Source organism: Episyrphus balteatus, chromosome 4, assembly GCF_945859705.1.
Source record: "Episyrphus balteatus chromosome 4, idEpiBalt1.1, whole genome shotgun sequence".
Classification (NCBI taxonomy): domain Eukaryota; kingdom Metazoa; phylum Arthropoda; class Insecta; order Diptera; family Syrphidae; genus Episyrphus; species Episyrphus balteatus.
In genome coordinates this window covers 57,178,688-57,193,453 of record NC_079137.1, presented here as the reverse complement: position 1 = coordinate 57,193,453, position 14,766 = coordinate 57,178,688, and the positions used below count along the sequence as shown (strand labels likewise).

General features: G+C 29.1%; 2 non-coding genes across 2 annotated transcripts; one reads left to right on the top strand and one right to left on the bottom strand.

Moving 5' to 3' along the window:
* Window positions 1–2,714: 2,714 nt before the first annotated feature.
* On the bottom strand, window positions 2,715–2,786 carry Trnae-cuc (transfer RNA glutamic acid (anticodon CUC)). The gene has a single exon. It is a non-coding gene; the product is annotated as a tRNA-Glu (tRNA).
* Window positions 2,787–14,276: 11,490 nt separating this feature from the next.
* Window positions 14,277–14,348, top strand: Trnae-cuc (transfer RNA glutamic acid (anticodon CUC)). The gene has a single exon. It is a non-coding gene; the product is annotated as a tRNA-Glu (tRNA).
* The last annotated feature ends 418 nt before the right edge of the window (window positions 14,349–14,766 follow it).

The following is a 14,766-nucleotide window of genomic DNA, read 5'->3' as shown; positions in this document are numbered from 1 at the left end:
TAAAGAAGTGATATAATAAATCAAATCAATTTAACAAAAACCCAGAAATTTGAATTGAATTAGATAAAACAGTTCTTTACACGCCATACGTTTTACAGACGTAGATTATCTTTCTAGGGTTAATAGTAAATATATTTCTATTTTTTTATTAAAATATTTCTTTTTTAATCATAAAAAAAATCAGGTACAATCCGGTTTTACGACTTTTTTCAAAATTCCGAGAAAATCGCGTTTGAAAGTTGGGGTAAATTTTTTTTTCGAAAAATCCCCGAATCTTTGAACGCTCCTGGAAGCTAAGCCGCTTGAGAGCAATTTTTGGGAGTGATGCCAAATGATAGCTTGTGTCATGGGCCTACGCTTTGCACATTGTCAGATTTTTAAAAAATCGCCTTGCATGTTAAACCGAGACATCATGCCTATTTTTTCAGAATCGGGCTTAACTTTTTTTTTACCTTTAAGTTCTCCTGGTTTGAGAACGCGTGTACCTACAGGGATGGAAGTTGTACCCAAATGTAGGTTAGAGTCCCCGCTACCTTTTGGCATCAAAAATTTTATTTTCATTTTCTTTAAAATTCCGCGATATAGGCGTTGGAAGGCTTTGATCTAGAGACAGGGGAGTGGTGCCATATGAAAGCTTATATTCTCAGCTACCCGAAAGTGGTATAATCCGGTTTTTCGATTTTATTCAAAATTTCGAGAAAATCGTGTTTGAAAGTTGGGGTAAATTTTTTTTTCGAAAAATCCCCGAATCTTTGAACGCTCCTGGAAGCTAAGCCGCTTGAGAGCAATTTTTGGGAGTGATGCCAAATGATAGCTTGTGTCATGGGCCTACGCTTTGCACATTGTCAGATTTTTAAAAAATCGCCTTGCATGTTAAACCGAGACATCATGCCTATTTTTTCAGAATCGGGCTTAACTTTTTTTTTACCTTTAAGTTCTCCTGGTTTGAGAACGCGTGTACCTACAGGGATGGAAGTTGTACCCAAATGTAGGTTAGAGTCCCCGCTACCTTTTGGCATCAAAAAATTTTTTTTCATTTTTTTCAAAATTCCGAGATATAGGCGTTGGAAGTTGGGGCGCTCACTTTCAGCTCAGCTCACTTTCAGCTCAGCTCAAATGAGCTAAGCTATGGTACCTAGCTCAAATTTGAGCTGAGCTGAAATGTTAGCTTTTTGCAACCCTGGCAACTTGCCACATGTAACTTGCCACATGCAACTTGCCACACGCAATTTGCCACATGCAACTTGCCACACGCAACTTGCCACATACAACTTGCCACATGCAACTTGCCACATGCAACTTGCCACATACAACTTGCCACATGCAACTTGCCACATGAAACATGTAACTTGCTACGTGTTGTGTGTTTTATGTTTGCCGTACTGCGGCGTACTGCATTTTTAAATACTAAAGTACTGCGTACTCTAAAGGTGAAACGACAGCCCTGCTACCCAGGGTGATCGCGTCATAATCCCTTTGACATTCTTGTCAAAAAGTAAATTTTCATACCCATCCTCCCATAAGAAGTATAACTTCAAAAACTTTCAAAAAAAATTTTGTTCGAAGTCGTACTAATGATGCCATTCGATTTCTCGGGTCCGAAATAGGGCGAAACAGTTATTCGCGCACCTGTCAAGAATTTCGACTTGCACAGTGAAATCAACAAAATAAAAAAAAAAAATTACACATAGGTACATACACCACAGTGACCTAATTTTTAATAGCTTATTTAATATGCTCTATCTTAGGCAATAAGTCTGGAGTCTTAAGTAATTTCAATTGTAAGTGATCGGGAAAACTAAGTTGCGATTTTGAATAAGTTATTGTTCTTTTGTGTATAAAATTACATTTTTTTTTTAAGGTATTTCGATGCCCATATGCCTCATGATATAATAATTGTATAGTCTAGAAATTTTGGAAAACGAATGTAATATTGTCAGTAAATCGTTCACTTTAATTTACCTTTTCAATGGCTTACGGCCATACTATTCACTAGTTTAAAAAATGCATCTGGATGTAAAGAAATTGAAATGTCAAAAATAAATCCAAATCCATGATATTCACTATCACACAGAGAAAAAAAATGTTATTTTTAACAATTTTTAACTATTTTCATAGTTAAAATCGGGATAAATATTTTGGATTTGGAATTAATTTTTGACATTTGACAATTTTACATTCAGATGTATTTTTTAAACTATTGAATATGGCCGTTAATGTATCGTGATTTAATATGCAAAACGTGAATTTCGTGGTAGTAAGAACAATATGTTCGTTGAAATTTTTTTGTTTTTTTTTTTTTTTAATTTAAAACAGATACATATACTATGGTAACTCTGAATGGGTATAATAAGTGATAGTTCAAGTATTAACCAGCAGATGGCATTTGGAAATTTTTAAATTAATTGGTATAAATATTGTAGGTTCTTGTATTTGCTAAATGACTACTGTAATGTGTTTTGTAGTTTGGATTATAATGAAAATAAAATATTTTTGCAGTAATCTGATTGGAACTGCTGGAAAAAAATTGTTGTTGTTTCTTCATAATTAAAGAAATGTCGATATATTTTTGTTGAATTATGATTTTTTTTTTAATTTCATAGTGAATGATTTTTTTTTTATTTTAAGTTTTGTCTTGAACTGTAAGTGCGATTAAGTTAGTACGTTGGGTAGTAAAAAAAATTATTATTTTAATAATAATAACAAAAAGATATTTCCCATACCGGGAATCGAACCCGGGCCTCCCGGGTGAGAGCCGGGTATCCTAACCACTAGACAATATGGGAGTGTTGAAATTGAATGAAAAAGTTGCAACTTAAGGTAAATGCTAAATTAGATTAGTGGTAAACGACTAGATATTTTAATTAATTTGTATTTTAGTCAAAACTAGCTATTTCGTTATTATTATTAATTTATTTATTAAAATAAAAGCAATCATGCAAAATAAATGATGTAAGAAGGTAGGTACATACATTATATTGATTTTCCTAAATTCGAAAAATATAGGTCCCACAAAATGATGCATATTGATACCTTATAGGTAGCTAGGGATAGGATTTTCATTCACTAAAGAACGAAAAATAAAAATTAAATAATTTTATAAAATATCGAAATTTCTTCAAATTTATAAAAATACTTTACGATTCACATACAAAAACCATTTCCGAGTTCAAAGTTTAAACTTTTTGGAATTATTGAGGTTTGCTTTTTGAAATAATCCAATTTATTCAATTTATAAGTTAATAATTTTTTTTATTATTTTTGTTATTTTTTTCTTCGTTATTAATCCAATTTATCATTGGAGTTAATTTTTGTATGAGTTTGTACAACGTTGGTTTGTCAGTTTTGCTCAGTATTTGCTTACGTTTTTGACTTTTTTCCAATTTACTTTTGGTCAAAAATTTTAAGCGTGTGATTTTGTTATTTTATGCAATTTTTGAAAAACATAGTTTTATTTTTAAAATTTTAGAATATGCCAAAATTGAAAAATAAATACAAAATATGCATTTATAGTAAAATATGCAAAAATATTCACTAACGATTGAATGCCATTTTAAATTGGGTTTTGAATTTGAGCTTAAAAAAATATAAAATTTGAGTACTTATGAAAAAATATCTTAAGAAAACGTAAGACACTGTTTTTTTTTTTTTTTAAATAAAACTGAGCGCATTTTTTCTGCGTTTATATTTTTAAAAGGTTTGAACAAAGCGCTTGACGCTTTTTGATCTAACCAATTTGCTCTTATTTTTAAACTCTTTATCAAAAAATTGGATTATTTAAGGAAATTTTTTTTTTAATATTATTCAAAAAAAAAAAAAAAATTGGTATGCCATTTAAAAAAGAAATAATATTATCAACACTTGAAAACCAAATATAAAAATATCATCTCCGTTTTTCAAAAATTAAAATTTTAAAATTTTGTAAAGAAATGTCATCGAAAATGACTTACCTAAATCATCTACGAAAAACTCAAAAATCAATACATAGTAATGGAGTTTTGAGCATAGAATTATAAGAATTGTGTTTATTCAATGGTTTTGAGTATCTGAAGTAGAATGCGTGTTTTTTTAAACAATTTTACCTACCTTAAATTCCTAAATAATTTCAAAATGTTTCGCCATTATAAAAATATTTGATTATCTATTTAATAAAGTTTTTTTGTAAATAACAAATCTGAAAATACAGTAACAGCTTTCGTTTTGAAAATAATGCATTTCAAAATAAGTAAAGGGCGGTATAATGTAGTTGTTATAAACGTTTTTTTTTTAAAGTTGTCTGAAGAATTTTGAAAATAAAACAGCAAATTGGAATATTTTGAAAACTCGATCTGCGAAATTTAAATAGGGGTTGAATTCAAAACTATGTATATGTTTATGTTGTATATTCTAAATTACTATTGCTCGTAAGTATACGAAAAAATATAATCTCTTCTTTAAAGAATATCATATCAGTTTAGGAAATACCATGAATATCTGTTTTTTTTTGCTTATATCATGGAAATTTAATTTTTAATGGAAAATGCGAATTTTCAGCCTGGCGGGAATTTAATTTTTTTGGTGAGCTATTTGGACTGAAACATTGTTTTAAAACTGCAATAAAAGAAAACCTAATTAAGATTGCCAATTTTTTCGACTTTCTTACTCGACATATATTTTATAGCTCTGATACAGTGGAGCATTTAATTTTTAGACCAGTGCCGAAACCTTCAAAAACATTAAAAAGTAAGAAAAAATCATAGTAGGATGAAACCCATTTGAAAAGGAGGTGAATATGATAAAAATTAAAGGAAAGATAAATTACGGGCGAGCCGAGTTCGGGAAGTGGGTGGGTTGAGTTTTTAATGGTAAAAAAATGGTATATCTATCTACTCTAGACTACAAGTTCTATGGAAAAAAGTTGTATGGCAAAATTGTAGGTAATAAAAAGATCTACAACTTACGTTTTAACAACTTTTTCACATAACCTCAAAATTTATATGAAAAATTAAAAAAAACCAGTTTTTGGTTTTTTATTTTTATCTTTTTCAAAAAGATGTTTTTTTTCTACGAAATTTGGTGAAAACCTACCTTATTACCTATGTCTCAAATACACAGTAATTTATTTGATTTAAAATATCAATTTTTTAACCTTATTTTGACTTAATATAAAAAAAACACCCTAATTTTCAATCGAAAATTCACGTGTCAAAATATCAGTTTTTTTTTTCAAAAAATCGGTAGGTAATTTGTTCTTTAAAATCTCTACTTTCTGATGGTGTAAACATAAATTTACATTAGTATACCATAGTACGTATTCTCGGAAAATGCAAAAAATGAAAAATTCGAAAAAATTTATCATTATTAACAATTTTGGCCTAACTCGGCCCGAACTCGGCTCGCCCGTAATTTATTTTTCCTTTGATTTTTATCATATTCACCTCCTTTTCCAATGGGTTTCATCCTACTATAATTTTTTTGGGTTCAAAAATTATCGACCCTGGTCTATTTGTAGACAGTTGTATTAAAGAATTAAAAAAAAACATTTCAATTCCAAAAACGAGTTCATTGTTTCATAAATTTCTAAAAAAAAATCGCTAAACATTAATAATATGAAGTAAGTGTTTAAAATTATTTGATTTTAAAGACAAAATTTCAACTGTTTAACCGAACTGTAAATGTTTGGACAAAGTAGGAACATAAATTGGATCCTACTGTTTTATTTTTGTAACAACAAAAAACTACCTACTAATTGTAATAGTGCCCCAAGTCCAAACTGTTCAATAAAATACACTTGCTTCAATACAAACAACGTATTTCTGACCTGAAAAAGAATATTTTTTTGATTGACACTTCACAGAGAGTGTAACTTTATCATTAAAATGTCGAAATAAGTCATATCAACAGTACAGAACAAACAAAGAAATGAAGAAAATATAAAAAAATGCCATCAAAAATCTATTTACTCAGCCAAGATAAAGAAAATCAAACAAACGTTTGGTGGGAAAATTTTTCTGAAAGAAAAAAATTTAAGATAGGTCTTATCGCCCTCAAAATAAGAAAATATGACATTTTTTTTTGTTGTTCGTTCTGGGACGAACGTTTTATTTATTTAACAAAAATTGAAAAAAAAAACTTAATATAAAATTAAAACTATCTACCTACACAACAATTTTTATAGAAAATATACAAAATTTCTCAAATTATATTGCACTTGTTGTTTTTTTTTTTCTTATACGAATAATGGAAGACTTGGATTTAGTCGTTTTTTCGAAAAAAAAATTTACACTTTTATCTATAACTTAATCTCTAATATTGCACAGAGAGGAAATATATATGCAAACGAGACAGAGACGAGATAGTGAAAGTCCTGTCTGTCAGCATGAAAATTTCCGCATCCAAAAACTGCTTTATCGCTCCTTGGAATCAGTCGTCATCCTGGATCACGCTGATTATTCTTGGCACCACACAAAAATGATGGAAACGAAACGACACGATCTATCGATCAGGCCAATTAGTTTCTAATTGATTTGGTGACGCGTCGTCGAGGTCGCCGTAGTCGGTCGTCGTCCTTTTTCCTTCATTCCATTTAGAGATAGAGTTTCGTCCTTTTCCCTGAGTCCCTTTTTTGAGGGTCTATCTCTCAGTCAGACTTTAGGAATCTTGTCTGATTTTTCCAGAGTGATGGTGTCCTTTAGTTTAAAGTCCTTATCCAAGGACATTTTTATCTGCTATCACTTAATTGCACTTGAAGATAATATAAAATAAATTTTGCTTAGCAAAAAATTATTTCTATAACGATGATATTGCATTGCACTTGTCCATTCCCGCCGTGTGGCTTTTAGTCTCTGCCCAGGAGATCCAGGATACTTGAAGTTATCCTGCTGATTATGATTACCACCAGCGCTGGCTTGTTGGTGTGGAACTGTGTGGTGTCCATTACCAGTGCTGTTGTGAGTTAAACTGACTTAACATCGATTTGATCCGCGTCTTTTATAGCGCGAGTCGTTGTGATGTGGTTCTTAAGAATCCCAACAACTATTTCGATCAGTAAGAAAAAAAAAAAAAGTACACAGTGATTTGAAAAATAAAAGATACTCATTTTATGTACATTTGGTTGGGTCCGTCGTCATCGTCAGATCGTCATTTAAAAGGTCTATACAAAACAAAGGGAGGGGAATGGTGAGGATGGTGGCGCGGTGTAGGTATGCGTGAGTGCGTTAAAAAAGGGAATCAAAATAACATTACGACGACGAGTTGGGTTTGGTTTTATGATGATGACGATGACGAAGGCGATCCGAACGACCAACGATGACTTTCGATTTAATTCCCTATAAAGGGAAAGAGATATGATTGTGGAAAAACGGGAAATTGCTAGAAAAGACGATAAAAGTCAGTTTTTAGTTTTTGTTTCTTTTTCGTATATTTTCATCGTGTTTTTTAGGGTCTTCGTTATTGTTCCCGCCTGTCCCTTTTTATATATGCCTACTTTTGTCAGGTTTGTTGGTTATTATGTGCTGGTATCGTATAGGGTTAGTAATCTTCTCTATGTGCCATTAAAAATATAGTCACCAGCGTAATCCGGCAGCGACGAGGGGGTAAAAACTATATAAATGAGAACCTATAGGATTCTATTATAAGAAATAGATGTACATTGTATACAATGTTCAACTAAAGATAGGAAGGTTTACCTAAGATTAGTAGATTTTTTTTATTTGTCATTGTTTTTATGGGTACCTTTGGTCACTTTTTATATATTGGAGGGAAACTTGATTTGTGTGGTTTTGTCTATATAGCCATGTACCTACCTAACTAATCTCAAGAACATTTAAAGTAGAATAATACTTAGGTACTCTTACTGGTTATGTAAACACTTCGCTATAAAAGGAAAATATGATTTTTCATGTCACATCTAAGTTTTTAGGTAACAATACTAGGTAGGTAATTATTGAGATGAGAAAATTTAGTTTTATAATTTGCAAAAAACACTGTTTTGAAGGCTATCATAAAATACCTAGGTACTAATATATTATTTAAAGCCTGTGAAATTGAAATTACACAACCGATTTTCCTAAAGATTTCTTACAGAGAGAGAAAAGCAGTTTATACAATATTGCTCACCTAATAAAAAATATTATTTGTATTTTAAAAAAAGTTTGTTTTGTCTTTAAATTAATTTTTATTTAAGGGTTTTAGTCATTAAAATTTGGTCATAGAAAAAATTATACCTAAATCAATTTGAGTCAATTTCTTTATGTATCTATAAAGTTCTAACTTCTTACAACACCGATTTAGAATTTTTATTTATCATAACGCTGAACCACTTAGCAACCGACGATTGAAGAAAACGCTAACTATGGGTATGAATTACCTTTACTCATGTTATTTTTTTTCAATACTAATGGTAGAAACTTTGCTAAATTTTTGATTTTAAGGAAAAATGTTATTCTTTAAAAAATGTTGCTATCTTTTTTGACTGCTTAAGTTGCTCAGACAGACACAGCAGGATTGACATGTCTTAATTTAGAAAAAAAAAAAAAAAATGTTTATACTTGTTCATAAAATAAAGAATTTATCTAATTTATTAGTTTTTACTTCGATGTCAATTTTTTTCGAAAAATATGTAATAAACATAGTGTATTACTAATTTATTCTTTAAAAGTACAATGTAATAAACATATTAGCCACGTGTTTACCAAAAAAAAAAGCATACGTTTTGTGACACTAGGGAAAAACGTGTACTAAGAAAAATCTTTAAAAAAATATAGTTTTTTGCTTTAGTCTTCAAAGGCTTTATAATAAAAATTTATTTTTGTTGCTTAAGATAATAGCATAAAAAATAGTAAATACTTAGGAAAGGAAATTAATTATTGTATAAACCAGGTTTGATATGCACAAAATGTGAATAAAAAAGTACATACTTAACAATTTTTCAAGTAAAAGCATTTACTATTTTTTATGCATATCAGACAAATTTTATGAGTCCAGTCAATGAATAGTCAAATAAATAATTGTTGAGTTTCATAACAATAGTTACCTATAACTATGAATAGTATTAATGTATGAAGATCAAATAAGTGACGAAAAAGCTTATACATATATAAAAATGAATAAAACTACTATTTCCATTAAAAAAAAAAAACAAATTATTAGGTATTATGTCCAAAACAAATATGTTCATAATATGTTCAAGTAGTGAATCTCGCGATTAAATCGCATAAAAATTATCGTAAACAAGAAAAATAAAACTTGTATTCCTAGATTTTGAAGACTAAAGCAAAAAACATTATTTTTTTTGGAGATTTCATTTGAGGCTATTGATTATGTCGAAAAAAACATGGCAATAAGGAACTAAGACGTTCACGGGTTTTTATTGCAGGAATCGTTGAATGGGTTATAAGAGAAGATAAAACCGCGGAGTGCTATTAAATGAGAGGGTGGAAACTGAAGATAGGGTTGCAAAAGCCCCCTTTTTTGTTTTTTTTTTCAATATATCTCGTAAACCAAGCAAAATTTTGATATATTTTTGTAGAGAATTAAATTTCCTATTGGAATAATGTTTTTTAAAAATTGAAAAAAAAATTTTCCATACCAAAATAGTCGAAACAATCATAAAAAAAATATCAAAAAAATCAATTTTTTGAGTTTTTTTGCTTTTTTAGCTGTACATTTTTTGTGGGTTGAGATAGACATAAACATTGCACCAAGGAAAATAAGAAGATTAAATTTCCTTCAAAATGCTGTACTCACTAAATTTTTTTATTGAAAACTAACCGAAGTATGGCCATTTTAATCTATCTTTTTTTCGCATTTCTAGTTTTACTCAAGTAAAACAGAATCATTTGAGGGGAAAGTACGATAACTTAAGCACCAAGAACTGATAATGAGATTTTGTGGAGGGGTTAAATACAATCATTGTTTAGGTACTATGGGAGGGGGGTCTATGTCCCCCGTTTTGGCGGGAGGCGCAATTTTCTAAAAAAAATACTTAAAATACAAAAAAATTATTAAAAAACAACGGCAACACTTACAGTTTTGATTGAAACTTTTTTCAAAAGCTACAAATATAAACTTAATATTAATTTTAAAATGAAGTTATTTCAATCAATTGTGTTCGAAATACCCGATTCCAAAGTCAAAACTTGTGAAAAAAAAGTTTAAAAAGCACATTGAGTACAATTTTCACAAAGACTGTGGACTTCAATACGAAATTGATCAACAAAGTAAATTGCCTTAATTGATTTCTTATCAAATCATGAAAATCATAATGTTCCTATGCCTTCTACTTTTTGAGAAAATTGAAAAATAGACAAAATACTTTCATTATTGGAATCACTCGTTTATTTCAAAAACAATTAATTAAAATAACTTCATTTTAAAATTAATATTAAGTTTATAATTCTAGCTTTTGATCAAAACTGTGAGTGTTGCCGTTGTTTTTTTTTATTTTAAGTATTTTTTTTTAGAAAATTGCCCCTTCCGCCAAAACGGGGGGACATAGATCCCCCCTCCCATAGTAAACAATGATTGTATTTAACCCCTCTACAAAATATCATTATCAGTTCTTGGTGCTTAAGTTATCGTACTTTCCCCTCAAATGTTTCTGTTTTATTTGAGTAAAACTAAAAATGCGAAAAAAAGATAGATTAAAACGGCCATACTTCGGTTAATTTTCAATGAAAAAATTTAGTGAGTACAGGGTTTTGAAGGAAATTTAATCTTCTTTTTTTCTTTGGAGCAATGTTTATGTCTATCTCAACCCAAAAAAAATGTACAACTAAAAAAATCGATTTTTTTGATATTTTTTTTATGATTGTTTCGACTATTTTGGTATGGAAATTTTTTTTTTTCAATTTTTAGAAAACATTATTCTAATAGGAAATTCAATTATCTACAAAAAGTTTTGAGAGCAATATACTAAAATTTTGCTCGGTTTACGAGATATATAGAAAAAACCAAAAAGGGGGCTTTTACACCCCTATCTTCAGTTTCCACCCTCTCATTTAATAGCACTCCGCGGTTTTATGTTCTTTTATAAACCATTGAACGATTCCTGCAATAAAAACCCGTGAACGTCTTAGTTCCTTTCTAAATGACATAATCAATAGCCTATTAGTATTGTAGTGATTTGAAACAAAATGAAACGAAAAAGCGACAGGAAAAATCATTTGATTATAACTTTTTGGTTTTTATAGATAGATGAATGAAATTTATACTGTAGATAGGTTATTAAATAAACTGTAATTTTGCAAAATTTCAATTAATTTAATATTCAAAATCCTGAGATAACTGTGAAAAGATGTTCTTTTTCTAAGCACGTTATATCTTTTGATTTAGAGCACATATAATTTTATTTTAACTTTAATACGCATGCTGATGGTATAACCTTTCATTCCATATATCACACATAACGGCACGTGCTCTACAATTTCAACAATCTTAAATTGAAAAACTTGAAAAATACCTCAAAACACCTGTGGAGATCTGTTGCCGATGACCAGGAAGTACCTGGTAGGAAGTAGGAAGTACCGTAATCTCAGTTTGAAATTTCGACACTGTTGGATTACATTACATTTTTTGTAGGCATGTTAGGAATATAATTGAAGCGTCATATAAAAGGTGAAATAATAAGCTTTCAGATGATATAAAATTTATTCTAAATGGATTTAAAAGTGATTGAATAAAAACAAGGTAGATTTTTTGATTTAATTTTAATAAATTAAAAATAAAAAACACCATTTAATTTGAGTCAACTATTTAGTTGACTCAAATTAAATGGTGTTTTTTATTTTTAATTTATTAAAATTAAATCAATAAGTTAGAGTCATCGTTATTGTTCATTATTCAAATAATTTAAGGTAGATTTTGTCGATTTTTTTTTGCAAGAAAAATTATTTTTTAAGGTTTCACTTCAAGCTATTGTGAATTGCACAGATGAATTTTTTTTTATCTATCCTTTCGCGGTTTTTTTTGTTTGATAATTTATAGTCTGCCGCAATGAATTCAGTTCTAAAATGTTTTTTTTTTCATAGCCACACCGAAATTATATCTTGCAACAAAAGATTCAATAATTTCAATGGATAGTTCTCCCGCTATGCGTAGATGAACAAGTTTGTTATTTGTAAAATGTACCTACCTAATTTTAACAACATTTTAAAAGAAAGTTTTGTCAATATCCTTTTTAGAATTTCAAATACCTACAGAAAAATGAGCCCCGAAGCATAATAATAACAACGACTTTGACCATCAAAAAATTCATCACAACATAATTTTGTACCTATTAAATAACCATCAACTTCTCTCTTTTATCTTCAACCAAATTACAGATTATTCCCATCAAGAAATGTTCGGTTTTTCAATCAGTAAAATTGATGTATTTGCAATTTTTTTTGTAGATATTTTGGCATGGTTAGATCTCAATAAATTTGGCCAATACAAATTTTATCTTGCTAACGGGTAATTTTTTCTTATTCATGCCTATTACCCAAGACGCAGTGATTCACTCCCCGGGAATCTACTCGATCAGCAACCAAATCAAATTTCAATCCGTGAACTCAACGGGATGAACTTTATTATCAATCCACGAAAACACACTAAACTTCTTACCGACTTATGTCATTGTTGACACATAGTCAAATGTCATTTTATAACTTCTGCACCAGCGCACAGTGGGGCAGCCCCATATAGTGTGGTGATATAAAGGTTATTTTTTAAACTAAAGCTATGCGAAAAAAAGATCACGAGTTCTTAACTTAACAGTAAAATTGATAAAATGAGCATATTTGTTTTGTTCAAAGTCTTTGATTTATGTTTATTCATGCGGTTGAAGTTGAGAGTTTTAGATCAAAAATTCAGTTTATAATAAGTAATAAAAAAGGTCTTCTTTTGTTTTTTTTTTTGTTTAAACTCAATATTATTTGAGAAAAAAATAAAATACAAATTTCTCGCATAGATAAAAGTATGTAAATTATTATTCTTCTGCAAAAAAAATTTCTTATATTTAAAAATTGAATGAGAAAATAATGAATTTTTTGAAACGCATCTTAAAGTTTTATCTCAAAATCTTCTGTTTAGGCAAATATTTAGCAAGTCTAAAAATGGAGAAAGCATGATAAGCAATTTCTCTATAAGCCCATAAAAAGACTTTTGCTATAAATATTTGCCTAAAATATTTTTAATGAAATTTTGAACTTCAAAAAAACGGTTGTTTTAAAGAAAGTGCTTTTTTGTTTTTATTAAAATAAATTACAAAATCATTCTTTTTTGACAATCATGCACTGATTACTTATAAACAATGTTTTTTTTTTCTTTTTAAAAGTTTTTTTTTTTATTTTATTATAAGAAGTTTCGTGAAACAGGGTGATTTGTTATATGTATAAAGTTAGTGCTTCTGTTTTTTACTTTTTTTTTTATTGAAATATTTTTAATTTAATTTATTATTAATTTTTTTACAATTAAAATTGATGCGGCTATAAGGTTTTTTTAAAAAAAAGTCCCACTTACAAAGCAAATTAAAAAAATAAATAACTTGAACATCAAATTTGACAATTTTTTTCAAAGTTTTGACTTTGAAATTATATTTCACAAAAAGTTTTCGCGAAAACTACTTTAATCAAAAAGCATTTGAAAGAATGAAAAATAAGCTTTCAAAAAAGCTATTGCACAGTATTCCATGTCTTTTTCTTGATTTTTTGTATTTTTTTTTTTTTTTATTTAAGGTCAAATTTTCAGAAAATTGCCCCTCCCATCGGAACGAGGGGTGATACAGCCCCCTTCCAATACAATTTTTTTCTTAGGTTAAACTGAAAAACTATTTCTTAAAATAAAGTTCACTTTTTAAACAAAAAAAAAAAAAAACATAATTCAAAATTATAGGTTTTTTTAAATGTATTAATATTTTGTACCCTTACTTAATTTCCTGGAGAAAAATAAAAATTTAAATGGAAAAAAGTTCATAAAATTCAAGAAGTCTGTTAACTTTAGTTACAAAACCAAATAAAGTGACAAAAATGTCTTATTATTAGTAGAAGTAATTAATATCACAAATCGACCTATTCTGATCCACTGTGCAGCGTGGCGGCGGGTTCGGTAGTACGAAATCTTGTGAAAATGACTCCCACTCCCGCCGCAGTGCATCTGCGGCTTCGGTAATAGGCATGATTATGTTCTTTATAGAAATGTATTGTCTATTAATATCTTATTAAAAATAAATACTATTTTAATAAATAGAACATTCCTCCAGATTTACTCTATTTTTAGATACCATGCAAACAAAATAAATATTTAACTTGAAGATGTTATCCCATATTGTCTAGTGGTTAGGATACCCGGCTCTCACCCGGGAGGCCCGGGTTCGATTCCCGGTATGGGAAAGTATTTTTTTTATTTTTTTTTAAATTTGATCATTATATCATTTCAACTAAACCCGAAAAATGGTGAGGGTTGTTTCAATTTTCTTAACAAAAAAAAAAAAAATCAAAGTTGAAAAAATCATCTAATAGGATTATGCACCTTTCCCCTAATAAATCTCTCCCTATTTAAATTCGATCGAAAGGGTTATTGAAAACCTATAATCCCAACAAAAAATTTAATATCCCCACATTAACGTGGGAACCCTAATCAGGTGTTTCCTTTTTTAGACATTAAAACTTCACAAGAAAAGGATTGATCCTTATAAATCCTTCCGTAAATTAATTCCACCATAATTTCAACTGGAACTGTAATAAATTACTCAAGTGATTAAATTCCACGTCCGCACCACCAATCGCTTCCTTAATGTCCTTTCATTTT